Source organism: Chiloscyllium punctatum, chromosome 15 (genome assembly GCF_047496795.1).
Source record: "Chiloscyllium punctatum isolate Juve2018m chromosome 15, sChiPun1.3, whole genome shotgun sequence".
In the NCBI taxonomy this organism is placed as follows: Eukaryota; Metazoa; Chordata; class Chondrichthyes; order Orectolobiformes; family Hemiscylliidae; genus Chiloscyllium; species Chiloscyllium punctatum.
Window position 1 is genome coordinate 56470412 of NC_092753.1, and position 14971 is coordinate 56485382.

Here is a 14971-nt window from a genome sequence, read left to right on the forward strand (position 1 = left end):
GTGGTCCACATTGGCACCAACGACATAGGTAGGAGGAGGGCTGAGGATGTTAGACAGGCTTTCAGGGAGCTAGGTTGGAAGCTCAGAGTTAGAACAAAGAGTTGTCTCTGGTTTGTTAACCGTGCCACGTGATAGAGAGTCGAGGAATAGGGAGAGAGAACGGTTAAATGCGTGGCTACAGGGATGGTGCAGGAGGGAGGGATTCCGGTATCTGGATAACTGGGGTTCTTTCTCGGGAAGGTGGGACCTCTATAAACAGGATGGTCTACACCTGAACCTGAGGGGCACCAGTATCATTTGGGGGAGGTTTGCTAGTGCTCTTGTGGTGGGGGGTGGGGGGGGGGGGGGGGGGGGGGGGGGGTTAAACTAACTCTGCAGGGGCATGGGAACCTAGCCTGTAGCTTTAGGGTGCAGGACCTGGAGTGTAGGGAGGTTAGGAACATGGCATCAATCTCAAAGGAGGGTGCTTCGTAAACAGGAAAGTGGCTTGAAGTGTGTATACTTCAATGCAAGAAGTATACGAAATAAGGTAGGTGAACTTGCAGCGTGGGTTGGTACCTGGGATTTTGATGTTGTGGCTATTACGGAGACATGGGTAGAACAGAGACAGGATTGGCTGTTGCAGGTACCAGGGTTTAAATGTTTTAGTAGGGTCAGAGGTGGGGTTAAAGAGGGGGATTGCTTGTCAAAGATAGTATTACAGTGGTGGAAAGGACGATGGATGAAGACTTGCCATCTGAGGTAGTTTGGGCTGAGGTTAGGAATAGGAAAGGTGAGGTCACCCTGTTAGGAGTTTTCTACAGGACTCCTAATAGTCCTAGAGACGTAGAAGAAAGGATTATGAGGATGATTCAGGAGAAGAGTGAAAGTAATAGTGTGGTTGTTATGGGGGCTTTAACTTTCCTGATATTGACTGGGAAAGCTATAGCTCGAGTTCGTTAGATGGTTCGGTGTTTGTCCAATGTGTGCAGGAGGGTTTCCTGACACAATATGTAGACAGGCCCACAAGAGGTGAGGCCATACTGGATTTGGTTCTGGGTAACGAACCAGGCCAGGTGTTAGAATTGGAGGTAGGTGAGCACTTTGGGGACAGTGACCACAATTCGGTAACTTTTACTCTAGTGATGGAGAGGGATAAGTGTGCACTGCAGGGCAAGAGTTATAGCTGGGGGCAGGGAAATTATGATGCGGTGAGGCACGACTTAGGATGCGTGGCTTGGAAAAGTAGGCTTCAAGGCAAGGGCACAATTGATATGTGGAGCTTGTTCAAGGAGCAACTATTGAGTGTCCTTGATAAGTATGTACCTGTCAGGCAGGGAGGAAAGGGTCCCGTGAGGGAGCCGTGGTTTAATAAAGAATTGTAATCCCTTGTTAAAGGGAAGAGGGCGGCTTATGTAAAGATGAGGCGTGAAGGTTCAATTGGGGCGATTGAGAGTTATAAGGTAGCCAGGAAGGGTCTGAAGAGAGAGCTAAGAGCAGCAAAGAGGGGACATGAAAAGTCCTTAGTTGGTAGGATTAGGGAAAACCCAAAGGCTTTCTATAGGTATGTCAGGAATAAAAGAATGACTATGGTAGGAATAGGTCCAGTCAAGGATAGTAGTGGGAAGTTGCGTGTGGAGGCTGAAGAGATTGGGGAGACACTGAATGAATACTTTTCGTCAGTATTCACTCAGGAACAGGACATTGTTGCCGATGTGAATACTGAGTCACAATTAATTAGAATGGATGGCTTTGAGGTATGTAGGGAAGAGGTGTTGGAAATTCTGGAAAGGGTGAAAATAGATAAGTCCCCTGGGCCTGATGGCATTTATCCTAGGATTCTCTGGGAAGCAAGGGAGGAGATTGCAGAGCCATTGGCCTTGATTTTTATGTCCTCATTGTCTACAGGAATTGTGCCAGAAGACTTGAGGATAGCAAATGTGGTTCCCTTGTTCAAGAAGGGGAGTAGGGATAACCCGAGTAACTATAGGCCGGTGAGCCTCACTTCTGTTGTGGGCAAAGTCTTAGAGAGAATTGTAAGGGATAGGATTTGTGAACATCTGGATAGGAATAATGTGATCAAGGATAGTCAGCATGGTTTTGTGAAGGGCAGATCGTGCCTCAGAAACCTATTTGAATTCTTTGATAAGGTGACTAAGGAGGTGAACGAGGGTAAAGCGGTAGATGTGGTGTATATGGATTTTAGTAAGGCGTTTGATAAGGTTCCCCATGGTAGGCGACTGCAAAAAATACGGAGGTATGGCATTGAGGGTGAGTTGGAGGTTTGGATTAGGAATTGGCTGGCTGGAAGAAGACAGAGGGTAGTAGTTGATGGTAAAGGTTCATCTTGGAGTGCAGTTACTATCGGTGTTCCGCAAGGATCTGTTTTGGGACCATTGCTATTTGTCATTTTTATAAATGACCTGGAGGAGGGGCTAGAAGTTTGGGTGAGCAAGTTTGCAGATGATACGAAAGTCGGTGGAGTTGTTGACAGTGAGGAAGGATATGTTAGGTTACAGCGGGATATAGATAAGCTGCAGAGCTGGGCAGAAAGGTGGCAAATGGAGTTCAATGTTGGTAAGTGTGAGGTGATTTGGTATGAGTAACAAAAAGATGGGGTACTGGGCTAATGGTCGGATACTTGGTAGTGTGGATGAGCAGAGGGATCTTGGTGTCCATGTACACAGATCTCTGAAAGTTGCCACCCAGGTAAATAGTGCGGTGAAGAAGGCATATGGCGTACTGGCATTTATTGGTAGAGGAATTGAGTTCCGGAGTCCTGAGGTCATGTTGCAGTTGTATAAGACTCTGGTGCGGCCGCATCTGGAGTATTGTGTGCAGTTTTGGTCGCCATACTATAGGAAGGATGTGGAGGCACTGGAACGGGTGCAGAGGAGGTTTACCAGGATGTTGCCTGGTATGGTAGGACGATCATATGAGGAAAGGCTGAGGCACTTGGGGCTGTTTTCATTGGAGAAAAGAAGGTTTAGGGGTGACTTGATAGAGGTGTACAAGATGATTAGGGGTTTAGATAGGGTCGGCCATGAGAACCTTTGTCCACATATGGAGTCAGCTATTACGAGGGGGCATAGCTTTAAATTAAGGGGTGGTAGGTATAGGATTTTCTTTACTCAGCGAGTCGTGAGTTCATGGAATGCCCTGCCAGTAGCAGTGGTGGACTCTCCCTCTTTATGCGCATTTAAACAGGCATTGGATAGGTATATGGAGGATAGTGGGCTAGTGTGGGTTAGGTGGGCTTGGATCGATGCAACATTGAGGGCCAAAGGGCCTGTACTGCGCTGTATTTTTCTATGTTCTATAAGCAGATTCTGTCTTTTTCCATGAGGAAATAAAAAACTCTTTCTCTCCCAAATCTATATGCATTCCATGTGTTATGAACAGAGAAATGAAACTTAATCAGCTTTGAGAAGGATGTTTAAAAGAAACACAGTATTAGGTTTAGGAGACCAATAACACACACCCTGGTGGGGGTGGCCTGGTGGCTCAGTGGTTAGCACTGCTGTCTCACCAGTGCTTGGGATCCAGGTTTGATTCCACCCTCAGGTGACTGTCTGCATGGAGTTTGCACATTCTCACCATGTCTGTGAGAGTTTCCTCCCACAGTCCAAAAATGTCCAGGTTGGGCAGATTCAGCATGCTAAATTGTGTCCAGGAATGGACAAGCTAGGTGGATTAGATGTGGGAAATGAAGGGTTACTGGGATTGGGTAGGATGCGACTTGGAGGGTCAGTATGGACTCGATAGGTCAAATGGCCTGTCTCCATGCAATAGAGATTCTATAATTCAGTGTTGACAGCCTTTCAATTTGAAAGGAGTATTCTGCTGCAATTTAAAAAAAACTTTATGATAAGACAGTCAAACGGGTTTGTGATAAGAGGTTCATGTCACTCATACAAGTTTATGTATTAACATAACATAAACTGCAGTACAATCTTTAGCCCATACAGAAATATCTGCTTGAACCAAATTTGCTTTGCACTAATGAAACCGATGTGTATCAAACAGTTAAATCGTTTTGTGATTAAACCTATTGTTTGTCTTTCTTTTTGTAAAATAAATAGTATCGTGAAATTTTACCTTCTCCCTTTTGTGCAACAATGCAAATTCTATTTTGTACGGAGGAAAAGCAAGGGATGTGAGAATTATTTAATTAAAAGATGGTGAGGTATTGATGAATTAAGAGAGCCATGGGGTTAGTACATTATAAGATTGTGCAGGTAGAACATGTTATTTTAAATGGAAAAATTGTAGCACTTTGGGAGAGGTGCAAATTTTGACAATTTTATTAATTTTGTGTAATTGTATTTTGCGTTGCTTAAATATATATTATCAAAATAAGTGGTAAACGTTAACTATACACAAGGTTTCATCTGATGTCAACTTTTAAAGAATGCACAGTGCTTAGAATGTTTATTTATGTTTAACATACTTAATGCAGTTATAATGCTTAGGAATTATAGAATTCTTGCTTTTTACCCCTGAGATTTATACTCACGTTCAATGGGCCAGTTGAAATATTTTGAAATATTTGTATTTTTGTAGTTAAAACATTGCACATTAAATGAATGTTTAAATATTAAAATGCTTTGAAACAAAGATTGTACATTTTGACTTTTTTTTAACAATTACATGTTTGAAATAGTTTTAAAACCAAATTCACTTTGCCTTTGAAAAAGCAGTAATGCCTTGGTGTTGTCTAATCCTGAGCACAACTTTAAATCAATACTTTTAAAACCTAATTACTTTAAATCACTTGAAAAAGAACAGTTGCAAATTCAAGTTAATGTTTTAGCTAATGTGCTAGGACTGATTAAGTAATCCATTGGTTAAAATTTTATAAAAGTTTCTCAATTTGGTTTTTCATAATTTGAAGGTTTTAGATAGGAAATGAACTCAAACTGCAATCTGAAATATAATTGCACTGAATGCAGAAGCTTTCTGCTATTCTGTTAAAGTGATCTTATCCCATCTAAGATTGAGCTGAATATCTATAGCAAGATTATCGTGGAAAGTATGGCAGCAGAGACTAACTCATGGGACTGCAATTAAACAAATACAAAATTAAAAACCTATCATCAGTATTTTAGGGTCATTCTTTAGAGAAGGAAATATGCCATTGTATTCTAGCCTACATGTCATTCTAGACCCAAGGTATTCTGGTTGACTGTTAGCTGTCATCTGAAATGGTGTGGCAAGCATATATATTTTTTGTATGTATAAGACTACTGAAAAAAACTCAGCAGATCTGGCAGTCTCTAGATAGAGGAACAGTTAACACCTTAAACCCAGAGATTCTTCTGAACTCAAGTTCCAACTTTGAACTTGAAACAGATTTTCAGCATCTGCAGTATTTTGCTTTTATTTGTGTATTTATTTCACTGCCCGGTCTCTTCCAGATCCACCCATTTTGAAGAAATTATGTTATTCTCTCCTAGATCTTCATTTAGTTGTTTAGCTTGTTCACCTTCATTGCTTTCTATTTCCTTCTGAGTCTTGAAAAAGCATTTACTTAAAATAATTTTAACAGCTCCACCACCTTCCTCTGTAACTGTAGATCCACCTTATTCCATGTGGATTCCAACTGAAACTCCGTTGTTCAAAATTTGAATCCACTCAGTATTACAGGTATCTCCTTGGCATACAATAGTTCTATGACAGCTATTCCCACCCCCATCCTGAGATCCACATTCAACTTTTCTGTCCATCAACAGCACCTAATGCTATTTCGAAGCTGTCTTGGTCCCCTGTTCCATTTCATTCTTGATTGTGATTAGGAAAAGGTTGGTATATGTGCTGAAGATGGGGCAGGGGGAGAAATTAACAACAAGTGAGGATGGAGCCCAGAGAGCAATTAACAGTTGGCCAGACAAAGGAATGGGTAAAGGTCAGCCTGATGGAAAATTCAACCTTTAGTGGCTGACCATGGATTGTTTATGGTAGCAGCACATAACAGCAAAGCCTGGGGGTTGGGACAAGGACATGTTTAGCCCCTAAAACTATTGAACTCCATGATGAGTCTTGAAGGCTGCAGAGTCTGCAAGGGGAAAATGAGGTGCTGTTCGTCCACCTACTTTCAGATTAAAAGTGATGTGAAGTACTGGAATTTGAGATTCAGATGCTTTTATTCAACCACAGGTTGTGGATGATTGAAAAAGTCCAGCTTTGATTGTCAATTCTTTAATACCTTTGACAAAGTGCTGGTGCTTTCTTGAATAAAACTGAAGGCTTAAAACTGGAAATTGCTGGAAAAACTCAGCAGGTCTAGCAGCATCCGTGAAGAGAAACAGAGTTAATATTTCATGTCCAGCAAGTTCATTTCTGAAGAAAGTTCACTGGACTTGAAATGTTAATTCTGCTTTCTCTCTAAGGATACTGCCTAATCGACTGAATTTAGTTAGCTATTTATTTTTGCTTCAGATCTTCAGCATCCACGGTTCTTTGCTTTGTATCACTAAGATGCGTAGCCCTATGCAGGGGAAAGTTTTGCCTCTCAAACTTCATTGATTTTTGAGGAAGTGACAGATAATTGAGAGTAGGGCAATGGATGTCGTCTATATGAATGTTATTAAAACATTTGACAAGTCCCTCATGATGAGCTGGTCTAGAACATTAAGTCACATGGAATTGGTAAGTGGATACAAAATCCGTTTGGTCATAAAAGACAGAGGTAGTTGTGTAGGGGAGATTTTCTGATTGGAGTTATGTGACCAGTGGTTATCCATAAGGATCAGAACTGGAATCTCTATTGTTTGTAACATGTATAAATGGATGAAAATGTAGTTGTTCTGATTAAGTTTGCAGATGACATGAAAATTTGTAGCATTTTGGACAGTGAGGAAGGTTGGCAGAGGATACAGAAAGAAACCGATCGGTTGAAAAGTTGAGCAGAGAAATAGCAGATGGTGTGTACCCTGGATAAGTATGAGATAATGCATTTTCAGACATTAAATGCAAGAGGAAAGTATACAGTAAATAGTAACAACCTCAAGAGCATTGATATACAGAGGAATCATGGTTTGCAAATCCATGGCTCCCTGTAAATAGCAACACAAGTGGATAAGGTCATAAAGAAGGCATACAGCATACTTGGGGCATTGAGTATAAAGATTGGCAACTCATTGCAGCAAAAAAAACTTCAGTTAGATTACATTTGGAGTACTATGCACAGTTAAGGTCACCCACACTATAGGAAGGGAATGGAGGCTTTGGAGAGGGTGCAAAAAAGGTTTACCAGGATGTTGTCTTGTTTGGAGTGTATTAGCTTGAAGGAGAAATTGTACAAACTTGGGCTGTTTTCACTAGAGTGTCAGAGGTTGATAGATTGGATAGTTTGAGTCTTTTTCCCAAGGGTGGAAATGTCAAATACTTCAGGGCATAGATTTAAGGTGAGAAGAGGAAAGTTTAAAGGAGATGTATGAGGCAAACGTTTTTACGCAGAGGGTGGTAGGCACCTGGAATGTGCTGTCAGAGGATATGGTAAAAATACATACAATAGCAACATAAAAGAGGCATTTAATTAACCACACAAACAGACAGGCAATAAAGGAATACTGGATTAATTTAAAATTGCATCGTGGTCAGCACAGACATAGTTGACTGAAGGTCGTTTTTCTATGCTGGACTGTTTCTTGTTCTATGTGGAACTGAGCCAAACTGTTCCAGAACAGCTTCAACATTGGCATCTACAATGTGCTAAGTTGCCCAAAAAAGCAGCACAAGTCCAATCCAGCAATACCCAGTTTGGGTTCTGCCAGGGCCACTCAGCTCCTGACCTCATTACAACCTTGGTTCAAACATGGACAAAAGTGCTAAATTCCAGAAGTGAGCTGAAAGTCACAGCCCTTAACATCAAGGCTGCATTTGGCTGAGTGTGGCATTGAAGAGCCCTTGCAAAAATGGGATCAATGGAACTCAGGGCAGACTCTCCACTGGTTAGAGCCAGACCTGGAACATATGAAGATGGTTGTGGTTGTTGGAGATGCTTCATTAATGTCCTTCCCTCCATCTTAAGATCACAAGTGGAGATGTTCACAAGTGGGGATGTTCACAAGTGATTGCACAATGTTTGGCACCGTTCACTACTCCGATACTGATCAATCCATGTTCAACTGCAACAAGACATGGACAATATCCAGGTTAGGGCTAAAATTGAAAAGTAACATTCCCATCACAAATGCTAGGCAAAGACCACCCTCCATAAGAGACAATGTCTCTTTGAAATACAATGGAACTACCATCATTGCATCCCATACAATAAACATCCTGGGGGTTACCATAGGTCAGAGGGTAGGGCAAGCCAATGAGTGACTATCTACAAGTATGAAGTGTAATGGAGTATTCCCCACTTGCCTGGATGAATATTGTTCTTACAACATTTAAGAAGCTTAACAGATCAAGGACAAAGTAGTCTGCTTGATTGGCACCACATCCAATCTCTCTACACCCAGTAGCAGTGTGTACTACCTACAAAACGCAATACAGAAATCCGCCAAAGATCCTAAGGTAAAACTTTCCAAGCCACCACAACCACTTACACCCAGAAGGATAAGAGCAGCAGATACATGGACATACTGTCATCTACAAGTTTCCCTCCAAGCCACTCATCATCCTGACTTGGAAATATATTGACTCTCCTTCACTATCGTTGGGTTAAAATGCCGGAATTCCCCTACCTCAATGTTCAGGATTTGGAGATGCTGGTGTTGGACTGAGGTGTACAAAGTTAAAAATCACACAACACCAGGTTATAGCCCAACTGTTTTTGGAAGCACACTAGCTTTCGGAATGCCGCTCCTTCATCAGGTGGTTGTCACCTGATGAAAGAGTGGTGCTCCTAAAGCTAGTGCTTCCAATTAAACCTGTTGGACTATAACCTGGTGTTATGTGATTTTTTTTTAAACAGGGGAGAGTCCTTGCACATGTGCACACACTGATCCAATCTCTAAAAGGGGGGAAAACACCCGAGTGGGCAGTGACAAGCACTGCCCTTCACATCAAATGAAGCTTTTTTATTTTTTATTTTTGTTTAAAACCCCCACGCCTAACTGTGGTAGTGCTTATTTTTTCCCCAGCACCCATGGTGTGTGTGCAGGTGTGAGACACAGTGAAAGACACAAGGTGCACGAATCTTTATTCAATTTCCACCACCAGGAAGATAGGAAAACACCCGAGTGGCCAGTGACAAACACTGCCCTTCACATCAAAGGGCAATTATGTGATTTTTTTCTTTTTTCTTTTTTTTTTCTTCTTTTATTTTTTTTAATATATTTAACCCCCACACTACCGCCTAAGTGCGGTAGTGCTTATTTTTATTCCCCAGCACCCATGGTGTGTGTGTGTGCAGGTGTGAGACACAGTGAAAAGACACAAAGTGCACGAATCTTTATTCAATTTCCACCACCAGGAAGATAGGAAAGACACCCGAGTGGCCAGTGACAAACACTGCCCTTCACATCAAAGGGCAATTATGTGATTTTTAACTTTGCACCTCAATGTTGTTATAGGTCAACCCAGAGCATGTGGACTTCAGCAGTTTAAGAAGTCAGTTCAGCACTGGAAATGCCTAAGTCCCAATAAAAAAAAACATACGTAGTGTTCTTTGCATCCTTCTTTAAACCAGCAATTCAGTAACTGAAATGGGACGTTAATTATGACTTATTGTGGTGAGGACGAAGAGGGAGATTCCCCTTGACAGGTTGCGGTGGGGAAATGACAAAAGGGGGATGTAGAAATGTGAATAAAGATCCGCCATAGTAGCATAACTTACGGAGGTTCCCTGTTGTGATTGGTGTACCTGGGAATACGGGAAGGAAGTGTGGAAACTTGCGGGAATGTTTGATCTCACTGGGTGCTGAATGAGTGCCTTTTGTTAGTCGTGAAGTGGACAGAGAGCGGTCGAGCAAAACTGAGTGGAAAATAGGAGTTTTTGAAATCTTATATTTCACTGCCACCTGCCTAGAATATTTAGAGGGATTAACGGGGCGGCTCGATATTTAACAAATTTAAACCAAAAAAAATATTGAAATGTGTTTTAAGTTGATATCTAAAGGGAGGTCAGGGTGGCCGATTGGTTTGTTGAGCCGGTTCCCGGGTAGCAGTGGAAAGTTTGTTGGTTGTATGTTGACAGCTTGTCCCTCTCCAGTGTGTTGGAGTGGTAGACCACCCACAGCGTGAGCTGGGATAGTCTCTCAGCCCGGCGCCATTGCACACACCACCACCAGCATCACCATCGCTGCTGCTTTGTGCAGCGTAGGATTTTGGGAGGGGGAGCGAGCAAGAGGGAGGAAGGAAAAAGCCTTAGAGAAGACATGAACAAACCTGGAAACGGATAAATGAATTGAGTCCGTACAGAAGGTGAGACGTGACGTTGATGAAAATTTTACTTGGGGATGAAAAGGAAAAAGTGAAAGCTCTGAAGTTCCTTTGAGTAGAGACAAAGGAAACTGCTGGTTGTTTCAGTCGCGAGGGTATGTGGCTTGGAGACTGAAAACTGAAACTGCCTCTGTTAACTGTTATTTCTTAAAACTTCTTCGAAAGGACTACAATTCGCAGCACTTCTGGAGTTAAGCTAAATACAAAGACGATTTATGGATTCGGCTTTTCTTTATTTTTACCAAGAGGGTTGCAGAGGGGAATCAGAGTGAACTCGATGCATTGGGGAGGGGTCGTTGCTTGTGAAGAGCAAAGCGCTGTTGTCGCGTTTACATATAGCAATTCGTAGCAAAAAGAAACGCGTTTATTGACCATTTTAAAGAAAGTGAAGGGTTGGAAGGGCGGATGTCTCGCTGCTAGAAGGAAGATCCGCAATTACTCCGTTTTGATTTTTGGGGCAGGCGGGGGTTGGATAGAGGTGGTTGGCATCAATTCGTGAAGTATGCTCGGGCCTTTACCTCCGAAATAGAAGACAGTTTTATCGTTAAAGACCAAAACTATTTTGAAAAACTAGCATTAGGATAAATCCTACCATTCTGTGCGACTGTAAAGTACCCATTTAACCTTGCCTTTTCTTGAGTGTAGAAAGAAATTACACCTGAATATCTCGTTTCTCATCTTAGTCCCCAACTCGTTTTGACATCCACCCCCCCCCCCCCCGCCCCCATCACTCATTTAACAAAAAAAACTTATTCACATTCCCAGAATAATTGTGAGTAGTTGTGAATGCTTAAAGCCAAATGTAAAGTGTTAGCGACCTGTATATGTTGAAAAGAAAAATCCTGGAATTCGTCTGTATAAGCTCTTAAAATAGTCACAAAAAGTAAAAGTTGGAATTGAAATAATTCTGATGACCTGCATTGATATACCATTTTGACATGGTGAAATATTCCAAAGTGCTTCACAACATTGACCAGACAGACAATAATATTCAGCCAAAGGGAAGAGATATTATGATTGTTTTGGATTAGATTATATTACTTACAGTGTGGAAGCACTCCCTTCAGCCCAACAAGTCCACACCAAAACGCAACCCACCCACACCCATTCCCCTTCACCTAACACTACGGGTAATTTAGCATAGCCAATTCACCTAACCTGCGCATCTTTGGATTATGGGAGGAAACCAGAGCACCCGGAGAAAACCCACACAGACACGGAGAGAACGTGCAACCTCCACACAGTCAGTCACCTGAGGTGGGAATTGAACCCAGGTCTCTGGTGTTGAGGCAGCAGTGCTAACCACTGTGCCACCGTGCTGCCCATAACAGCATTAGAGTTTGAACTAACTACGACGGGATAAAGCAGCTGGTTAAAGACGGGCTCCAAGCAATTGGATTTAAGGGATTTTAAAGTAAGAAAGAGAGGCAAAGGGGTTTATGTGGAAGAAATACCAGCGTTTAGGCCCCAAGAAGTTCAAGGCAGTCAGGAATGCTGTTGAAAATGTTCTGGAGGGCCAAATTACATGAATAAGACCATATTGTAGGGCTGGTGGAAGGTGCAGAGTTAGAATTGGAAGTGGCCATGATGAGTTTGAAACTGATAACGAATGTTAAAATTGAGGTCTTGCTTAACCAAAAACCGAAGTAGGTCAGTGAGCATGGAGGTGACTGGGGCTGAGTGTGACTAAAGGGTGGGAGCTGCTGTGTGACAGATGATCTCAACTTTATGGAGAGTAAACAACTGGCCAGTTGTTTGTTGGAATAATCAGGTGTAGAAGGGAAAAAGTCATGAATGAATATTTCAGCAGCAGAATTAGAGCAAAGTCATATGATATGGAGCTGAAAAATGAAATTCTTTAATGATATGTAGATATGGCTGAAAGCCTATCTTGAGGGCACTTGTGACACCGAGGCTCTGAACAGATCAGTGTTAGCTGAGACTTGGCAGCATAGAAACAGACCCTTTAGCCCAAGTTGACTAGGTTTCTGGTGCTGACTAGGTTTCCTGAACAGAATTAGTCCCATTTGTCTGCATTTGACCTATATCTAAACTTTTCCTATTGATGTATCTGTCCAAATGTTTTTTAAAATGTTGTAATTGTACTCTCCTTTACCACTTCCTCTGGAAGTTTGTTCCATATAGTGCACCACCCTCTGTGTCCCGCAGGTCCCTTTTTAAACCTATGTCCTCTAGTTTTGTACTCGCCTGCTCTGGGGAAAAGACTGACTATTCACCTTATCTATACCCCTCATGACTTTATAAACCTCTGAGGTCAACCCTCAGCCTCCTAATCTCCAGAGGATAAAAACGTCCTAGCCTCTCTTTATAACTCAAATGCTCCATCTCGGTGACATCCTTATACATTTTTTTTACACCTTTTCCAGTTTACTAACACTCTCCCTACAGTAGGTTGACCAGAATTATGTGGAGTACTTCAGATGGGGCTTTACTAATGCCTTGTACAGCTGTATTGTATTCCAATTCCTGTGCTGTGACCAATGAAGGCAATGCGCCAAATGTCGTCTTCACCATCTTGTCTATCTGTGATGCCACTTTGAAGGAACGATGCATCTGCACCCCTTGCTTTCCCTGTTTGACAACACTCCCCAGGGTCCTACCAATAACTGTAAGTCCTACCCTGGTTTCTCTTATCAAAATGCAAACCTCAGATTTATTTGTATTAAACTCGATCTGTTGGTCCCTGTCCCACTGGATCCAGGTCCCAGAAGAGTGGCACGGTGGCTCAGTGGTTAGCACTGCTGCCTCACAGCGTGAGGGACTCCGGTTTGAATCCGCCCTTGGACGGCTGTGTGGGGTTTGCACTTTCTCCGGCGCTCCGGTTTCCTCCCATAATCCAAAAAGCTGCAGATCAGGTGAATTTTCTAACTTTCCCATAGTGTTAGGTGCATTAGTCAGGGATAAATATGGGGAATGGGTCTGGGTGGGTTACTCTTCAGAGGGTCGGTGTGGACTTGTTGGGCCAAAGGACCTGTTTCCATACTATAGGGAATCTAATCTAATCTTGTACTCTTGGATAATCTTCTGCACCGTCCACTATGCCACCAGTTTTGGTGTCATCTTCAAACTTACTAGCCATGTCTCCGATATTCTCATCCAAATCATAAACAACAATGAACCCAGCACCCATCCTTGGACTGGTCACAGGCCTCCAGTCTGAACAACAACCCTCTACCACCATCCTTTGTCTTTCACTGTTAAGCCAATTCTGTCTCTAGTTGGCTAGCTACCCCGGATCCCTTGTGATCTAACCTTACTAATCAGTCTATCATGTGGAACCTTGTTGAAGGCCTTACTGCTTGCCAAGGAAAGACATGGAGTGGATTTTGGAACAGGCTAAGGAATGGACTTTGGAACAGGCACTAAAAGAGTGGCTGTAAACTTGCCTTCAAATTTTCCAGTAGTTAGTAAATTTTGAGAAGAATACCACACCCTGAGAAAAAGAACAGGAAATAACATCACCACAGGAAATGACATCACCAACCCAAGGAAACCCAAACACATAAATAAAAAACCGGTATGACCACCAGTGCTTCACCCAGAGGCACACTGAAGATGTTACCTAGTATGGTGACGAACTGTCCGAAAACGAACCTTCCAGCTCAGCGAGGCAACCTACATCCATTCTTAGTAGTTAATTGGAGGAAATGCTTGTTCATCTAGTGCAGGATGTAAAATACAACCTGATAATTTAGTAATAGTGGAGAGGAGTGGCGGTGAGGCCTGGTCTAGTCACCAAGCATGGGAAAACTAATTGTGTTTTCAGATGATGCTGCCAAGAGGTAACTGTCACAACTCTAGGGATCATAAAGAATTAAAGATGTGTGATCACCCAGCAACTAACATAACTATGCCAGAAGATTCACTCTCTCTTCAACAAAAAGCAACTTTTATTGTGTAAATAGAGATATAAAGCCAACACCACTAAGTTAACACAATAGTGTCTAAAAACTGCTATGAACAGTTCTGCTTTTGAGATAACCTTTTAAAAAAATCTTCTTTGATCTTGTGAAATCTTGAAGATTCACTAACTTTTGCTGAAACCAACCCAAAAGGTATGCTGTAAACCTCTGGAATTTAATTTGTATAACAGTCCAACTGTTCACTAAGGTGCCAAGTGGATGGGCATCTTTCATTTAGTTTGTGGAAGAGCAATCCTCCAGCTTTCTTGAAAGATCTCCTGACTGGATTGTTCAGTTACTGGATTAGTGGTGCTGGAAGAGCACAGCAGTTCAGGCTGCATCCAATGGACATAAAAAAGACTGCTTTTTCCCCCACTCTGTTGATTCAGTATAACAGTTTCCAAAGTCACTATTTCAGCTGATTGATTTAGAACATAGAACAGTACAGCCCCTTCGGCCTTCGATGTTGTGCCGACCTTTTATCCTACTCTAAGATCAGACTAACCTACATGCCCTCCATTTTACTATCTTTCATGTGCTTATCCCAGAGTTGCTTAAATGTCCCTAATGTATCCAAGTCTTCTACTACTGCTGGCATTGCATCCCACACGCACACCACACTGTGTGAAGAACCTACCTCTAAACGTTTCTCAGTCACCTGAAAATTCTGCCCTCTT

At 42.3% G+C, this 14971-nt stretch overlaps 1 protein-coding gene across 1 annotated transcript in view; it reads left to right on the top strand.

Annotated features, from left to right (window-relative positions):
* The first annotated feature begins 9830 nt into the window (after nucleotides 1-9830).
* gpr161b (G protein-coupled receptor 161b) overlaps nucleotides 9831-14971 on the top strand; it is a 38622-nt gene continuing 33481 nt past the window's right edge. The window contains exon 1 of the mRNA XM_072585189.1: nucleotides 9831-10353. The gene's annotated coding sequence lies outside the window, so the exon portion shown is untranslated. The remainder of the gene's footprint in view (nucleotides 10354-14971) is intronic.